We start from the raw sequence: 14,322 nt of genomic DNA, 5'->3' as shown, positions 1-14,322 counted from the left end.
AGCTCTCCACCTCAAATTAGTCCCTGTACATCATGCTTTTCCTTTAAAGATAGAATCGTGCCGGTCATCTAACACAGTGGTCATCTAACACAGTGGTCCCCAACCCCCGGGCCGCGGACCGGTACCGGTCCGTGGATCAAATGGTACCGGGCCGCCCAAGGAACATTAAATTATTTCCATTTTATTTATTATGGTGTATTTGTCTCGGGTTTGTGCGACTTTTAATAGATGGCGGAACAACGGAATAAACTGGACATAAGAAACACACTTCGAGTGTCATTGTCTTCTATTACCCCGGGATGGAACTGTCTCGTTGCAAAGAAACAAGCTAAGAGTTCTCATTGATTTAGCGTTCTAGTGATTTAAAATGTTAAATCACATTATATTCATTTTTTGGTTTAATTGTATTTTATTTTGAAGGCATGTATAAATACAGTTAAATTAAAATTATTAAATTAAATCAGTCTAAAATATGAACAATCAACGTCCCCCCTCAGTGGGCCGCGGTAAAGTTATCAAACGTTGACCGGTCCGTGGCGATAAAAAGGTTGGGGACCGCTGATCTAACACATTACTGGGGAAAATGTTTGAATTGAAATAAGGTGACTTCCGGTTTGCATCGGAAGTTTTTATATAGTTAATCGGGGCCTCCTGCCCCTAACATTTCCATATCTGTTTTCATCTGTCTAACTCCGCTCTGGAGATTAAGAAAAGACAGACATCGGACGGACGACAGTGGGAATTTATAGGTTACAATTTTTTCAAATTGCAACCCAAGAAAATTTAAACTTAAGAATTGTAATTTATAACTCGCTAAATTATAAGACTAATACTTGAAAAATTAGAAATAAAATTAAGTTCAGAGTAATACATCCAATACATCACGTCTTGAATGAATTTGTATTGTGATTTTGCTTGAAAAAATATAGTGAGATCTTGTTATAAGCTTTAAAATAACATAATCTTATACTACAAATTTTGATAGAAAGTAATATTAGGATGCGATTTTACTTATTACATATATATTTTTATATTTATGCGTCATATAAAAACAAAAATCAACTTCTATCTCAAAATAAAATCCAGCAACGAGTTGCGTAATTTTACCGGCAAAACTTAAAATTGTTTGTGATGCCATCTGTAATGAGATTTTAAAATAACTTTTAAATTAATTATTGTGAAATGGTAAAAAGCTTAATTTTGAGGGTAAAGATTAATTTTTACAAAAAATTGTAAATTCTAATAAGCAGTGGTGATATTCGAAATATTTAACAAAGGGTTCTCTAACAGAAAATTTTTCCTTAATTTTTTACGCTCAAATGGTGCATTAGCAACATTAGCGCAAAAACAGACCTTAAGATACCCATATAAATAAAAAAGATGTGTTCGCAAAATTAAGTCAGTTAAAATTTAACATTGTTTATGCCAGAACTATTTTTTTTTTATAAATAATAAAAAAGAGTGTTCAAAATGGTTTATTTTGTACATATTTTAATATTTTTCATTCAAAATATTTTATAAACATAAAAATTGGCTTTTTTTTAATCAGAAAAAATCATACGGAAAGCAGTTAAACAAGAAAAACTTTTCTAAATCATTTATTTTATCGTTAGGTATTATTATAATAATAGAAAGATGTCATCGTCTCTCGAAATACAATATTTTTCTTATTTCGCTGTTGATAGCCCGACACGTGTTCCGCAGCCATCTTGTATTTTCTCGCGCGCGTGGGATTGTGGGATCTCTCTTATGACTGGATCTATAGTTTCGAGCACTCTCTCGAGTCGATCGCGATTGAACCTCGTTTCAGTCGAGATTGAAACGGTCGATGGAGGTTGCACTATGGCGAACGGGGTATAAGACTTCAGTTTAGTAGTGTTACAGAGTATAATACGTATATTTTAATATATTTTTTAAAAGAAACAAAACCACTGAGAAATGTTACGTGTGTTTAACAACGGGTTCGGAAAACTTTGAAAATGTTAACAACGGGTTCGGCCGAACCTGTGCTAATCCGTTGAATATCACCACTGCTAATAAGTAAAATCTTAAGTCTTATCCCATTCATGATATAACAGGTATGAGCCCTCTATTTATCCACCAAAATTTAATAGCATCAATGCCACTAACACACGCATCTCTCTGCAAAATTTCAGAGATTTTCTATAAAAGGTACAATAGTTAGCTTCAAAATAAGCGAACGAAATTGTGCCCTCATACGCGCGCGCGCGCAAACGTCCATACGTAAAGAAACCCCAATTTTTGTTTTTGCCTATATCGATTTTTCAAGCTCCCGAATTTAAAATTGTAAAATCTTTGAATAGTAATTTTTTGATCGATCGTCATACTTTCCCTCTGTTACATTTAACTGCATAAATTGAAGCAATGTTTACAGATTACCTGCATTTTTTTTCTTTGTTTTTCATTATATTTACAGGTAACTTTTAAGTTGAATTTTTTTAAGAAAATTTTTTCTTAATATATATAAATTTTCATTATAAATTTTATTTTATCTATTTATGTTAGTTATTAAAAATATTCTCGTAATTTCAATTTATCTGCATAAAATAATAGAAGAATTAAGTTGACGACTGAAATTTACGAAACATTTCTTCGAATTTTATGATCGAATTCCCTTGGCAGGATGGCCGATCGGTCAAGATGGCAGCCTACCGCTCTGGGGACCCGGGTTCGAATCCGGACAGGCCGATAAATCCTTAGGAATTTTTCGGGGATGGTCCGACCGGATATGTCGGGCCCCATCCCTCACCACCCAGTAGCCCCATTGTGGGCCTGGCCGAAACCATAATGGGCCTGCTAAAAAGACGCCTTCTTAGTGCCCACAGGGCGGAAAGAGTTTTAAAAAAATGATCCAATTCCCTCAGAATATATTTGGTGTTTTTGTGCGAGCTTTCATTTGCAACCGCTGCAAATATTTCCTGCTTAAAGTTTAAACGGGAAATATTTGCATTCGATCATAAAATTCGAAGAAATGTTTCGTAAATTTCAGTCGTCAACTTAATTCTTCTGATTATTTTATGCAGATAAATTGAAATTACGAGAATTTTTTTAATAACTAACATAAATAGATAAAATAAAATTTATAATGAAAATTTATATCCAGCAAGAAAAAATTCAACTTAAAAGTTACCTGTAAATATGATGAAAAACAAAGAAAAAAATAGCATCGTGTTGTAAAAATAAAATTTATTTTATCCTACATTCATCAGCTTTAGAAAAATAATACATTTAATTATAAAGTTATACTAAAAATTGCTACAGTATTGCTTCCTTGTTCAAAATTAAATAGAAAGTTGTTTGGAGTGTGCTTTCACAAGTTTTTTTAAATGCATCATTGGTTATATCAGTATCAAATTCGTCCGTTACCGAATGATTCGAACTGCAGCGGGATCGGCAATTCTGAAGGCAAATGAATCTATTGACACATCTCAGCTATATAAACTTATATTAAACTATTTACGTTTGAAAAATTTTGTAAAATTATTATTAAAAGTATTTAATTAGACATTCCTCAAGATTTAAATCATTTAGGTAAAATCATATATTGATGGCAATTAAAAGCGCATGTATTTCCGCATTTCATGTTTAAAAACGGACATATTATTTTAATGGTTTTTACTAAAAATAGAGAAGATAAATTTAAATGGTATAATGGTAATAAATTTAAATTAAAATATATTATGGTTATAAATACTTAAAACCGTAATACATTTAGTTATGTTGTGCGATTTTCGAGATTAATAGTTTTCTGACATTTCCGCTTTGCTATAAAAATCAGCTTTGTGTTCAACGTGATTACTATAAAATAACAGCTATAGCGACCATTCTTGGAAACCGTTTACCAACATTTTATAGAAAATTTATAGGAATTTGCGTCCGGAGGAAATCACAAATGGGGGAGAGGATTAGATACTGCAAATTTTCGGAAATTGTATGTATTTTATTATATTAATTATATGTATACAGTATATATATTTTAAATAATAATTTACTTTATACATCAATCTTAAGGATATTTTTAAATATTAGAAATAATAATTTCAATCATTATGTTGGATAATTTGTTTTTGCAACAATCAACAGTTGGGTATGGAGTTTTATTGGCAAAGTTATTGCGCTGAGTTATATTAACTATTAAGTTAATTAGGCGTTATTTTTACATTTTTAAATGTGTAGACACGACGTCAAGTTGATTTAAAAGGAATTCATGTTTCTAACAAAACCATATATGTTTCCGATTTGTTAATGTTTAATTCTATCATCGTCACTAACCCATTTTTTTTCGCGCACAGTTTTGCAAAATCATATTTCATGATGTCAATGTTATCCCATAGTACATATAACAGTCTTCATGAAAAATTTGCTGTTTACAAACTTTCTTCGATTATACAAAATAATCGGATAATTCCTATATAGGATAGTACCATAATTGGCGCACTGTTTTCTAATGAATTTCAGTTAGCTTTTAAAACTAATCTTATTATCATAAATAACAAAGTCCATAATACAGTAGTACTACATAATTTTATTAAACAATAATAATGTTTCATACATTGCTGTTTGTGTACACAAATTTAAAGTTATGGGAAATTGAAACTTTTCTGTTAAATTAGCTACGAAAAAGTCAGGAATTTAGACCAGATTCATTTTGGGATTTCATTTTTTTACATTTTACCTCTATTATTGTCAGTAGTATTTTTAGGCGTAAATACATCGTTATCTATATATATATCTATATTTACTGTATATCTATATGTATATCTATCTATATATATATATATAAATGGACGTGTATGTCCCTATATTTTACTTTTCCGCCAAAACTACACATCGCACATGAATGGTGTTTGTATGCGGTAGTAGCCCCAAGTCTCCATTCGTGCATAGGGGTGGTTGCGTCTCGATAGCTATAAGGGTGCGGGAGATATGAGGCTGAAAGTGGTTGAAAGTGGAAGATTTTCTATTTCGATTTTTAAAATTTTCGAATTCGAATTGATTCGGTTATAGAACGATTGTAAACGTTCCAGAAACGTTGAAAATAGTTCGTTTGACTTGACGTAAAAATTCTCTAATTAGTCTGGAAACGGGGGACCTAATTCTTGCATTCTGTGAAAAGGAGTAAGATTGGCTATAATGTAATTATCTTAATCTTCACTATCGTTACTTTTTAAAAACCCAACGAAGCGGGTCCTTGCAGCTAGTATATATATAAAATTGTAGGAAAATAATAATTTTAATATCTGTTGTAGAATATTGCATAGGGAAAATTTGGTGATTGGTCAAATTTTGACCTCCCGTTTTTTTTTTTGCATTTGTATATGATAGCATCTATTTTGCAATGTAGGAGTATCTCAGAGCCAGATGATCCAAAAATTTTGAAAGTTGACAGGGTTATTTCTATATATGTGGTATTGATGCTTTTAAATTTTCATAAAGGAGATGTATCATAATATCGATTGGAGTCATATTTTATGAAAACTTTTAATATTTTTGTTTTTTAAAACTCATCTCTAACGTCAAAATTAAATCTTTTGCCTTTTTTAAAATAATAATATAAAAATTATTTTAAAAATAAAATCTCAACAGATGGCGTCACATACAATTTTAATTTTGTGCTAATGTGTCTTGGTGTTTATTTTAAAAAATAATTAAAGGAGAAATTTATTAAAATTCAAGAAAATTACTCACTTTAAGGTTTTGTTAGTATTTAAATTTTATATTGTACTACAAATGAAAATTATAGTACTTCCTGGTCGTCTTAATTTTTAAAAAGCTTTCCCGGCACTCGAACAGAAAGTTCGAGTGCCGGGAAAGTCCAACAATAGTTGCAGCTTTTTAAATAATAATTTATCTAAACATCACTGTAAATTTTGCAATTTTTTTAATCATCATAATATATTGATTAGTTTGAGAAATGATGAGAGAAAAAATCGGGTTTCTGTAGCGAAATTTTTGATAAAAACTATTGATTTACTTCGCGAGAAAATTTTGATACGGCTATAAAATGGATTAATATTTATTTTTAATTTGTTCTATAATCATCAAGACAATTTTTTTGTCCAGTGGCAATTTGTCGAAGCTCACAATAGAAATGCCAAGTGGCAAAGTACAGACTTCAGCATATCCGGGTTATGTTGTAGGCTAATCATATAGTATTGATAGTTTTCAGATCCTCGGATTTTAACAAGATTTTTCAGAGATGCATTTTCTGCGTCGGCCTTTTAACTGGATGAAATGGAACCAGGGCCGGATTAACCCACTTTGGGGCCCTAGACATTTTCTTCTTACGGGCCCCCTTTCTCACACTAGAAATAGAGCACACAAAAAATATAAAACAATAAACAAAACTAAATAATGTGAAAAACTAAAACAAATCTTAAATTTTTATTAATAAAAAATATTTAATACACAACAATAAATTTTAGTTTTTCTAGAAAAGTTTGAACAGTTTGTTTATAAATTTAAAATATTGAAATTTGTTTTATTAAATGTCTAACAAAAGTTGTTGTAAAATAACAATATTACCTTAAAAAAAATAATTGTCAACAAGACTATGTCTTGTTTATAAAATCGTACTGCTTGCTGTGTTACCAGCTTAGAGGTATGAAGGAGTACATGTCAGGAGTTGCAATTTGGCACAGAGTATTAAGTGCCCAAATCATGCGCGCATAAAAAAACCTGACTTGTAGGTACTCGGGACCGAGAACCGAGTGAAAGTAAAATACAAAATGGCGACTCTCTCTACAAACAGGCAAACCGAAGTCAGGTGGTGAGAGTACCACCCACAGTCGTTCAAGGAAATGGACTCTGACCCTAGGACTGAACACGTAGTATTTTCTTTCTTAAATAAAATTTGTAATCTAATTTTGTAAATTTGGGAGTGCTTCAAATATGACATTAAAACAGGGTTTTATGTCGTTACAAGTAGGTTTTTTAACATTGTCTAGTATAGTAAAATCGTGGGACCAGTAAAAATTTGACGTTATAATCAGGTTAAACTGTATATTGTTTGTGCAAAAAAAAAAAAAAATAATTTCGGACGATACAATAGCCACGATTATTTTTTTCAAAGACGAGAAATTTTCGTTAGGCATCGACAAAAATTCAACCCGGGCCGACACGCAACGGAGAGAAATTTCGAAATTGGATAGGTTAATTTCATCGAAAATGCATGGTGGACGACCTCGTGGTCGTGGCTGGCGAAGTTTGAACGATCGCGCCCAAAAGCAGCGATACCAAAGAAGATTGGAGAATGAGAAAGAGATCCGCTTTGAGCGTCAAAGTGATTCCGCTTAGTAGTGTCTCCGAGACATAGTCGTGTCCCAAATACGGTTTTGCCGTTTTACTTGATTAATTTAACCTTTTTGGTTAATATTTGAATAATATAATATTTTACCAGTTTTACCAGTTTTACCAGTATTATACAGTTGTCCAACAGAAGAGTAATCTATCTTATTTACAAATCTTTTCAAAATAGACAGTTTGACCGTGCCCTTCTAAAAACCGGGCCCTAGACATTTGTCTCATTTGTCTATGCGATGATCCGGCCCTGTTTATAGAAATACAGTACGTATCATTCGATATAACGTTTTTGACTGATGTTTATATTAAAAAAATGTATACAGTATTCACGTTTTTAAAAATTTAACACATCATCGTGAACAAAATAAAACTGGAAAAGTCTCAGATGTATTCCATACACAACTGATTAGAACACTAGAATTACGTGTAGACGATTCGAAATGTGCCCTGACATCAAGATATATAAAGTGTGTCTCAAATACAAGCGCTGAGACAAGTCTGAATAACAATACCATGTATAGTAGAAAGCTTAATCATTAGTGACGCTACTAAAGTGTGTTTAATGTACTGTAGTCAATCAATTCTCCAATTTACAGAAGCGTCAGAAACTTTATAAAGAAATAACGTGTAATGTGATTTATTCCTTGTTTTTTCATTTTAAAATTTTTGTCTTTTTTCAAAGCAAATCTCTTTATTGCTATGTATAATTTGCTGTGTGATATCGTAAATGTGCATTTAGATTATATTGTAGGCTATGTATTTATATACTATAGATTTTAACAGTTGTTTATGAAGCAAATGTTAACATCCACATATCTTTAATACTCAAAAAGCGATGTATTAAGCATTTTATATCGTAATATGATAGTTTGTAACTTATATATAGGCATTTTATTGTGTTTTAGTTCCGTTTTCGGAAATTAGTTTGATGTTGTAACTCATTATAATTTTTCCCATTTAAAATAACAGGAAAATGGCTCCAGATTAGCGTTTTCCTGCAAAACTTCTGATTTTCAGAAACGAATTACTAAGAGAGAAATATGTGTAATTCATTAGAAATAATAGCAGTTGAAATTGGATCTAATGGAAAACAATGATCGTTGTTCCACTGGCGTAATTAAAATTAGGATTCGTTTAAAATTAGGATTCGTTCATAAACCACGTATCTTATTTTGTTTAAGGTTTAAACCGCACCTCTTCCCTTAGTAGTCAAATGAGTTTTTTCGCGCCCAAAAATCCATTTGGAAATTTCAAGACTCCTTTTTAGAATAATTTCGTCCAGAAGTATAATGAAAAAATAAAGTTTAGTAACACAAGCTACACTTGAAATATATATACTGTATTAAAATTTTAAACTAAATTTTAAGTTTCTGTATTTAAAAAAATATTCATATTTACGACTTTCAGAAAACTGAACACAAGTTACATTTTTCTCATATTGGCTCCAATGTGTTTTCAATTTGAACTAAAGCTATTTCGTTTTTGCTAATTTACTTCAAAACTTCCGGAGGATTCAGTGATGTCTGTCTGATTTCTTCTTTCACCACTTCTTTCNCGTTAAAATTTTATAATAATAAAGTTGTTAACTGGAAAATTTTTCAGATATTCTAATACCACATTCCATCTGTCAAAAAATAACAAAAAACTCCAGTGTAGAAAGGTACTGTTTACAAATCACATCAGCCATTAATAAGTTAATATTGCTATAAGAGACTGGTGCAAATAGATCTGACCTAAATTAAATACTCATTTATTTAATTTTGACTATTAATAAAAAGTTAACTTACGTTATACTCAACTACCAGTCCTCTCCCGTAGGACCGACGTGGTAGCCATGCAACTCGTCCGCCATCTTGTCTTCACTTTCTACATATGCTTAAACGTAAACGATAATCGCACAAATAGAACAGTTTAAAATATTATTATTATTTTTTTAATTTAAAATTGAATATTAATATTAAAGTATAATTGAGAAAAATGTAAACTTAATTAAATTTCATTTTAAAATAATAATAATAACTTTAATTTAATTTAATTAATAAAACGTCGCTTGTTTTAAAACTTTCAGAAATAATTATCTATTTAATGCTGGTATACTTAGAAGAAAAGTCATCTAATTGAATGTCACGTGATCGATTTTTAAAAAGATAAACAAACGTCGTTTCCGAATTAATTTTTGCGATAATGAAAACAGGAAATTGTTAAGAGTTTCTACAGTTTAATTGCTTACTGATGTGTTTTGGTTTAATTTATTTGTGTGTATTCCGCAAGGTGTAATTTATTTAAAGTTGAACTTCATTTGTGATGTAGAATTTCTGCTTAATTATATTATCAAAATACATCATGCGTATGATTAAACAAAATAAATGCTTTCATAAGCTAGAAAACCAATTAATGTTTTTTTACATAATTTATTAATAATACAACACATAAATATATACATAATTATTAAACAAAAATTCGGATGATAGTTTACATTAAACAAATAGCATTTTTACTTCAAAGTTTCGGCTAATATAATTTATAATAATAACATTATGGCGCTTATTAATTATATTTGGTTAGCTTTAGTAAATATTAATTATATTAATAAAATTAATGCTTGCAATTACAATGAAAGAGGAAAGAAATTAATTACGGAATATTTTAATCTTAAGGATTAAATAAATATCTTTATTTTAAAAATTAAACTATATCTTTAGAGTTAAAATATGACACACAAGTCAATCAAAATTATTAAATTAATTAATTAATAAATCGTATAAGACAATCAAAATTTTACATTCAATGGATTCGGAAGGATACTGTACTATATTAAAATAGCCGTTAAACTTTCTAAATGACTCTTTTAAATCTCATGTTTATTAATTTCTAATACAGTCGACCCCCTATAACACTATTGATTATTCCGTTTTATATGAATTCCATGTTGTACGAGTCACTTAGATTTTACAAATACGTGTGCCGGACTGTGAACGGCTCACGTATTTGTAAAATCTAAGTGACTCGTACAACATGGAATTCATATAAAACGGAATAATCAATAGTGTTATAGGGGGTCGACTGTATTAGAAATTAATAAACATGAGATTTAAAAGAGTCATTTAGAAAGTTTAACGGCTATTTTAATATAGTACAGTATCCTTCCGAATCCATTGAATGTAAAATTTTGATTGTCTTATACGATTTATTAATTAATTAATTTAATAATTTTGATTGACTTGTGTGTCATATTTTAACTCTAAAGATATAGTTTAATTTTTAAAATAAAGATATTTATTTAATCCTTAAGATTAAAATATTCCGTAATTAATTTCTTTCCTCTTTCATTGTAATTGCAAGCATTAATTTTATTAATATAATTAATATTTACTAAAGCTAACCAAATATAATTAATAAGCGCCATAATGTTATTATTATAAATTATATTAGCCGAAACTTTGAAGTAAAAATGCTATTTGTTTAATGTAAACTATCATCCGAATTTTTGTTTAATAATTATGTATATATTTATGTGTTGTATTATTAATAAATTATGTAAAAAAACATTAATTGGTTTTCTAGCTTATGAAAACATTTATTTTGTTTAATCATACGCATGATGTATTTTGATAATATAATTAAGCAGAAATTCTACATCACAAATGAAGTTCAACTTTAAATAAATTACACCTTGCGGAATACACACAAATAAATTAAACCAAAACACATCAGTAAGCAATTAAACTGTAGAAACTCTTAACAATTTCCTGTTTTCATTATCGCAAAAATTAATTCGGAAACGACGTTTGTTTATCTTTTTAAAAATCGATCACGTGACATTCAATTAGATGACTTTTCTTCTAAGTATACCAGCATTAAATAGATAATTATTTCTGAAAGTTTTAAAACAAGCGACGTTTTATTAATTAAATTAAATTAAAGTTATTATTATTATTTTAAAATGAAATTTAATTAAGTTTACATTTTTCTCAATTATACTTTAATATTAATATTCAATTTTAAATTAAAAAAATAATAATAATATTTTAAACTGTTCTATTTGTGCGATTATCGTTTACGTTTAAGCATATGTAGAAAGTGAAGACAAGATGGCGGACGAGTTGCATGGCTACCACGTCGGTCCTACGGGAGAGGACTGGTAGTTGAGTATAACGTAAGTTAACTTTTTATTAATAGTCAAAATTAAATAAATGAGTATTTAATTTAGGTCAGATCTATTTGCACCAGTCTCTTATAGCAATATTAACTTATTAATGGCTGATGTGATTTGTAAACAGTACCTTTCTACACTGGAGTTTTTTGTTATTTTTTGACAGATGGAATGTGGTATTAGAATATCTGAAAAATTTTCCAGTTAACAACTTTATTATTATAAAATTTTAACGTATACACTATATGAAAACCAGTTATTACATCCTCAGGCTGTAGTCAACTCCTCCTCCCAATTTCTAGTATAAACTTCTCTGTAATTGGAACGTAATGATCATCCATGCTAAGTAATAATCATCATTTCATGTTTTTCTTAATATAGTTTAAAATCTGATCTTAATCTTTCACTTTACATAACTAAATTCTCTTAAAGTGGATTATTACTTTGCTTAATGGCTAATTTGATAAATATAATTTTTCTAGTTTTTTTTTCAGTTTATATATTTTTTTAAAGGTACAGTACAATACATACTAAAAATTTGTTTTCTTATTTTGTAGGCTAGAGTATATGATTTTATGATAATGAATAACACTAACAAGTAGTTGTGAGGTTCATAATAATGGTTTTATCATTAAATATAAATTGTTATATGTTTCACTTAATGGAATTTTTCTATACACAATATACAAAAAAAAAATATTTTATTATTTTAAGATAAAGTAAAATATTCAAAACTTAATAATAAATATTTTCAAGTACTTTAAGTTAATTGTTTTATTTTAATAAATAGCACTATCAATTTTAATTTTCTTATTTGTTGTTTTAATTCATTATAACAAATATATTTTAAAAATATTAAAATTACTAAAGTTTTTAGCATTTTTAAGAGTAGCATCTATGAAATAAAAAAGAAGCAATAAAGAAGCTATTACAGTCTTTAAAGTTATAAACTGTAATATAATTTTTATTTGCAAACATCACGTAATATGTCTGATATTTCTGATTTCTTAAAAACATTGTCTTACAAAGATGCTACGAAGAAATAAAAATTTTCATCCAATATTAAATATGTTGCTAACACATACTTATTTTTCTTATTTTTATCTATTCATTCCTTTTTATTTAGATTACATTTTATATATAATACCTTCAGAAAAATGATATTAAAAATAATTTTTTTTATTTATTCAATAGGGAAAGCATAGCAATTTCATAGTTTATTATAAAAATGAATATTAATGATAGATTATATATAATATAGATTATATAAAATATGTCTTTTTTGTATCAGATAAAAAAAATATATTATTATTAATGCTAAAAGTAAAGTAAAAGTTAATCTTTCTGATTAGTAAAAATACATCGACAACAGTTTTGTTTGAGTTGAAAAATTATTTTTGTGGTGAATATAATTAATAAATTATATTTAATTAAATACTAATTGTATCTGTAATTTAGAAAAAATTTAAATGTCAGATCATCATCCAATTTATCCAGGTACTGTATCAAGAGCTAATACATTAATATTTACTAATGGATTTAAAATTTAATTTTATTAGTAAATAAATTTAAAATTACTTTGATATATATTTAAGAGTTAGAACATTTAACATTAACATTACTAAATTATTTGTTTCCATCATTTGATTACTAGAATTTTTTAAAATATTATTTCCAGTATTATTCAGTGAATAATAATACAGTCGACTCCCCCTATAATACTGTTGATTTTTCCGTTTTATATGAGTTCCATGTTGTACGAGTCACTTAGATTTTACAAATATCTGTGCCGGGCTGTGAATGGCTCACGTATTTGTAAAATCTAAGTGACTCGTACAACATGGAATTCATATAAAATGGAAAAATCTACAGTGTTATAGGGGGATCGACTGTACTATCAATGATTAAATATATTTGTAGTATAAATTAATTCCCAAACAAAAATAAAAACAATAATAAAATAATTGAACCAGATATTGTTAAAAACTGCAAAGCGTAATTAATACATGATGCTTTTTATATTTTTATATTTAAATTATCTTGAAGATATTTTTATTTGAAAATTTTTAGCTTTACTGTAATAATAATGAATTTTAACAAGCTAGATAATCAGTTAAATATATATATATATATATAATAGTGAAATAATATTTAAATTTTACATAATTGATTTGCTAATCAAATGTATGAAAAGAAAAATTATTTACAGTAACATTGTTGTAGTAAATATGTTAATGAAAAATAATAAAAATAAAATACTAGCATTTAACTAGTCATGACATAAAAATTATCCATTGTTATTATATGTTAAGTATTTTATCAAGTGATGTAATAATAACCAATTAGGTAATATAATACGAGTAATTAAATTTAATAACAGAAATTTGAGGTGTTAAAGTTATTTTGTAATATTTTTACATTTGTTTTTGTTTTAAATAATTTTATAATAGCTTAAAATAATAATTATAAATATTTATTACAAACAGAATATTTTCCCTCATAACAACATTAATTAGACAAAATAGATTGTATTAGTAGTATTATATCAAATGGCAGGTGAGTCCTAATTAAAAAAGAAAACATGTTTTCAATTTTAAAAGTATACAAAAGTTTTATAAAAATATTTATAAATTTAAAAACTGTTTTACTTAATTTTTTAATAAAGTAATCTCAGTCATACATTTCTTTATTATAATTTCTTTTGAGCAAGGAAAATTTTTCATGAAAAGAAATATTAATATAGCTTATTTATTTTGATTATATTACGTTGGTTTTTATATTAAATAAAATAATATAAATTCTAAATTAAATAATTCTAGATTGGATACAGTTGTAAAGAAAGTGAA

The 14,322-nt window shown here is 27.8% G+C and overlaps 1 protein-coding gene across 3 annotated transcripts in view; it reads left to right on the top strand.

Moving 5' to 3' along the window:
• Positions 1-3,903: 3,903 nt before the first annotated feature.
• LOC111617926 overlaps positions 3,904-14,322 on the top strand; it is a 46,052-nt gene continuing 35,633 nt past the window's right edge. Inside the window, exons 1-2 of one of the 3 annotated variants that reach the window (XM_023359294.1) lie at positions 3,904-3,952; positions 11,392-11,479. The gene's annotated coding sequence lies outside the window, so the exon portion shown is untranslated. Of the gene's footprint in view, positions 3,953-11,277; positions 11,480-11,514; positions 11,823-14,322 lie in introns of those variants that run through there. The other 2 variants (XM_023359293.1, XM_023359295.1) reach the window with 2 other exon arrangements.

The sequence above is a fragment of the Centruroides sculpturatus genome, unplaced genomic scaffold (assembly GCF_000671375.1).
Source record: "Centruroides sculpturatus isolate CEXI.00-Female unplaced genomic scaffold, Cexi_2.0 scaffold57, whole genome shotgun sequence".
Classification (NCBI taxonomy): domain Eukaryota; kingdom Metazoa; phylum Arthropoda; class Arachnida; order Scorpiones; family Buthidae; genus Centruroides; species Centruroides sculpturatus.
This window is presented reverse-complemented; position numbering and strand designations above follow the sequence as displayed.